Below are 5,521 nucleotides of genomic sequence, written 5' to 3'. Positions count from 1 at the left end.
TTCCTCTGAGTTATTTGCTAAAGACATGACATTTACCTATTAAACGATGTTTGAATGATAAACTAATAAAATAATCAACATACCGATGCTCATCTCGGAGGCCTGGTCGTGCGCCGCGCACACGTCGCGTTCGAGAGCCAGTTTTTCCTGTTCGAAATAAACATCCATTATATTACGTCTAAATCGGACTCGGATGTCCTAATGTGGACTTTGGTTCATGTTTTGCTGGGCTATTTTAGCCTTTGAAATAAATTAATATCGTCAACAAAAATTTTGGCTCGGATACCGAAAATTTCTTCAGTTCTTACGTACCTACGAATAAACATTGTATTCATCGGTGCATTAGACTAAGTTCATGTTTGGATTAGTATGTGCTGTGATTGATAATTAAAAAAAATCATTTCACGCATAATTAAAATCAAAATCAAAAATATTTTATTCAGTTTAGACCACAAGTGGCACTTATGAACAACATACAATGCCTTTATAATTTTGAATTCCTCAACATTTTACAGAGCACGCGTTTAAAACACGTTTGAGGACAGATTTGATCCGCTCGAGAACGGCACACGTGCTTAAGTTCTGCTTTTGAGATATTGAGATGAGAACACCTCTGAGTCGCGCAATTAGGCGCCAAAGTCTCAAGATCTCAAGACGCAAAACGATAACCTCAAGACGCAAAAAGTGAGTCATGGTTGAATTATTTTCCGTAATTTCTTTTAGCAGAACACAAATCCATCAGCCCTACACTCGAACTCGCATATTTAGGAGAGAGAGTGTGGTAGAGTCGGGTTATTGCCGCCCTCTAGTCGTTTTGCCACGTTTATGAATATTTCTTCAGTTTGTGTTGTGGAAATAACAAAAAATGGTGCGACATCGGCTAAACTTTAAATTGGATTTCGAGAAAAATAAGTTAGAAGGTAAGCGAGTTTAATTACAATTAGACACGATTATTACGATTACATAAAATCTTTAATTAATTTAATGTGTTAGTTCGCATTTATGGGTAATTGGAATTTGGAACACGCATACTTCATCATTCATCTACATCTTGAGTTCACTTTACCATAATCGATGTTTTTTGTATTTTTAAATACCATGTTATAGAGAAATTACGGGTGTGGATATTTAAAATCGACGAAAACCAATAAATTCACTGCTGAACAGGCTATCCCCAGCCACCCAGATTTTCCGATTGTAATGGACTTACAAAGCGGCTTTCTGCAATTTTATGAGGTTTTCTGTCCACTTTGTTTTGGGGAGGATTAACTTCAGTGGTAGGCATCTACGAAATAATGGTGACGGTGAAGACTGAAACATAAGTACCCGCTGCAGCAGCGCCTTCTCGACGTCCCCGTCACGAAGCAGCTGCTTGAGGCGCTCCAGCTCGCGCATGGCCAACCGCACCTTAGCGGTGTCTGACTCCAGCAGCGCTTTCAGCGTGGACACCTGGATGCGCAGGCGCTCCGAGCACGACACCTGATGAACACGACGAAATCTCAACACAAATAGTCAGCAACTATCGCCTTAGCTACCGCCCTTCAGTGGTATCAATGATACGGAGCTACAGCCCCCAAGGCCAAGATCGAGAAGAACTTAAACACTAAAAAACAGAGTACACGCACCAAAATGGCATCTGCTCAGTATAAGCCGTGACGGCAGAGAGCAGATTAGGGGCCTTGTTGTTGGTGGTGTAAAAAGGATTAAAAAATACCCATTTCACTATCAGTTGTGCAAGCCGGTGATGTATTGGGTACAAGCCCTAGCGCTAGGGTTAAGCTTAGGTACCTACCAGGGCCTCGGACAAGATTTGATCACAACACAAGATGATCTTGTTATTCAGAGGCGAGACTCAAGAGCAATTTATTTGTCTTCACTACAAGAACACGATCCTCTCCAATTTACCAGACGCAAATCGTGGATTTGGCCTTTTTTCCCACCCAGTGCCCCGATTACGCTAATTTTTAACGTTTCCAATACATACTTCGTTGTATGTATTGGACGCTTCGCTGTAAGCGTATTCGCTTCTTCTCCAGTTGCGCTCCGTTTTTCATTCCAGCTGAGGTGCAAATTCGGTATCAATCACGGTAATGGACCTACCTTTACCGTTTGGAGAGACCTGATGATCACTAACTAGTAATATTTATTATTAGGTATGGTTCGGGTGAATGTGATATGATTTAGTTTTAACGAGCCAAAGAATTTTTAAATGTGGCCAAGTCAAATTATTTTGAAGTTTTTCCCTAGTTGTAGGTAAACTAAATATATTTTCTTATGAAAGGATATTTCCTTAGGAGAGATGTATAGTTAGATCCTGTTTTGATGATTAACAAAATGTATTGACGTTCCACTTCACCAGTTCCGGATATGGAGGATAATGTCCATTAATATTCACAGATATGAGAATATAATAATGACCTCAGATCCCGGATTTATTGACTACATATACCTAAAAAGGGTTGTTAAGCTACGTTGGCTCTTAAAATAAACTTTTCTTACAAAGGTTACAGAGGCGATAAAATTGGTATCAAATCAAACTGTTAAATATATAAACTATCTTCGATTGCGCAGTGAAGTTATGTCAAGGGCACCTACTGAGACATTTTAAAGCGGAAGTCTTCTCTTACGATAATACATCTACAAAATTGGCATTTTCTATTGCCGCTTCAGACAGAGAGTCTATTTCTTTGGTTATTAAACGAATCTCAACAGTATAACACAAAATAGTGTATCTCAACGGGAATAAAGAAAACAGTCAACTAGTCTTCATCGTGGCAGTGATATATTCTATAGAGACTATAGAATAGAACTACAACTTAATGAACTACGTCATGCATATTCACATAACACGTCAACGGATGGCGTAGCAATTTTTTTTTATCTTAACGGTGCTTAGTGCATCCCTTTTTATCTTGTATTATGTCTTCAATAATGTCTCTTTTACACACGAATCTATGGTAATTCCAGTGACATTTAGTAAGAGGAAAATTCACTTGTAAACAATGAGTCATATACGCACGCGACCAATGTGTACATACATTTTGCTAGACAATATTATGTGGGAATACGGATAAATTTCACAAAAAATAGTTAATATTTAAACGCCAAATTACATTGTAGGTGGTTACAATCCAAATTATGTTTTGCTAGCTATTGCAAGAAACTTCGCCCGTGTTGTTTTCGGTCTGTATGTCACTTATTGTCTTTATTCATTGATATCATCCATCAGGGATAATGTATAGCTCTATCTATGGTGAAAGAATTGTTTCGGAGCCTTCAAAAACAAACAAACCTTTTCTCTTTACAATACTATTAAGATGGAGCACTAGTAGGTAGGCTTGTACCTGGCACTCCAGCGTCTTCCTCAGGCATCGAACCTCGTCCCTGCGCCGCCGCCAGGCGCTGACCACCAGGAAGTCGTACACCTTACGTGCTGCTTGCTCCTCAGCCGCCGACTGCAGCCCAGGCGACTTCACCGCTTCCAGGCTGCTTTCTTCCCTAAAGCATAACTCATTTGTAACCTCCTAATGATAGAAGAACTAAAGGATTGAATCTAATTGAAATTGATTGATCCTAATGAAAGAAGAACTGCATGCGTACTGCGGTCAGTGGTCAGGTCAAAGTGAACGCAGCCCGCATCATTTACTTATTTATTTATTCATGAATAGAACGGTAGTACCAATTACACTATTCAAACAAGACGTAACAAAGCTCAGAATAACATTTATAGCCTGACCAGGAACATAAAAACCCTCGCCATGTTGCGGAAAACTAATGGTACTAATTTATTTTAATGGCAACAGTAACTGAAAACTTCATTGACATGTCACCTTGCATGTCAGTCTATTGTTGTCAAAGTGTAAACAAACTTTATTTTAAATGTGTGCAATTGATTTTGTGAATTAAATTGCTAAAATATTTTTATAGTCGTGAAAGAAAAGTGGTTCACAATGTGTTAATGTATTTGTCGAAGAGAAATACTAAGGGTTCGGACAATATTTTCATTGAATAATGTTTCCGACAAAGGTTGTCAAATTGACTGACATGTTTATCGTATAGTCCACTATGAAAATTAGCTGTAGTCTGTTTCAACTACCTATTTTAAAGTTTTTTGTCACTTTCTAAGTTTTGAATTTTATGGAATTGGGAAAGAAGTACCGAGTTTGAAGCGTTAATGAGCAGACATTGCAGTTGAATATTCAAGTTCTGAATTTGATTATTGATGAATAATAAAATAAATCCTACTAGCTCGATTGATGGTTTCATTTAATTTATTTAAACCAGGTTACCTTTAATAATATTTTTTCGTTAATTTATGAAAATATCAAATTAGCCCGTAATCCTGAATCCTGATACATAAAGGACATTGTCAGAAACCGCCTAAAAAACCGCCCAAAAACATTAACCCATCATAATTATTTTCTATTTTTTTTAATACATTAAGCACCCTTTCGTTCTAATGGACACTTAAGCATTGAAAAATTAAATAAATAAGTCTTTTAACGTTTATTCTATAATACTATTACAACTTCCGGACGTTTTGGTGCGTGGCATGGTCTAAAACCTATCAAGTTCCATAATTTTTGCCGATAAAATCTGTACGAGGCATTACCGTACTTTATTGCTGGGAGTCCATGTATAGTGATGTTCCTGCGGCCATCATAGACAATAAAATATCGATTTTGAAAATAAAATAAATCGATTAAACTGCTTTGAAGACTAGATTTGCGTTAAAAGCTAAAAAGATATTGACACTATTACAAGAAGCTATCTAAAGTGTCCAACTGGTCGAAGGTCGTAAATAAAATAAAAATAATTAGGACCATAAACTGATATTCATGGTATCATAACTGTAAAAGTGTCAGAATCCGATGTTGAATCCAATGCCAGTTGAAGTGAGAGAAACATTATATCAACCTAGTATAGTTGCCAGTCTCTCTTAATCTATGCCAATGATATGATACATATCTGTCAATGTCATGTCAAAAATAACCAATCATGCAGCATTTGGACCTCACGTCTACGTATTGCCATCTGGCGGATTTTTCAATCGCGAAAACCCTCATTCATAGCACATGTATAATAATAGACCAAATGAACTTTTATAGATTGTGAAAGAGAAGATAAAGATTTTATTATTTTATTAAAATCTTGCCACGAGGTAGTTTTTCAGTAGAAACCAGAGCCCCGATTACGGTAACTTTTATAACGTCTACAATCCAGACGCGTTTCTGATTCTACGATACGATTGGTCAAAACAGCTGACGTACGCTGTTGAACGACCAATCGTATCGCAGAATCGAGAAGCGTGTCTGGATTGTTGACGTTAAAAATTACCGTAATCGGGGCTCTGGATTGGATAATCGCTACAGGCAAGTATCAGAACATTTTATAAATATTTTTAATCGATTATATCCTTGTGAATCGTTTTAATAAATTGTCATTTTACTTTTTCAATTAAAACTTTTTCAATGCCTAGTCTTGTCAAACTGTCATAATGTCAACAAATTATAAATGTCAC

This window comes from Ostrinia nubilalis, chromosome 6 (assembly GCF_963855985.1).
Source record: "Ostrinia nubilalis chromosome 6, ilOstNubi1.1, whole genome shotgun sequence".
NCBI classification, from domain to species: domain Eukaryota; kingdom Metazoa; phylum Arthropoda; class Insecta; order Lepidoptera; family Crambidae; genus Ostrinia; species Ostrinia nubilalis.
Note: the sequence above shows the minus strand (reverse complement) of the source record.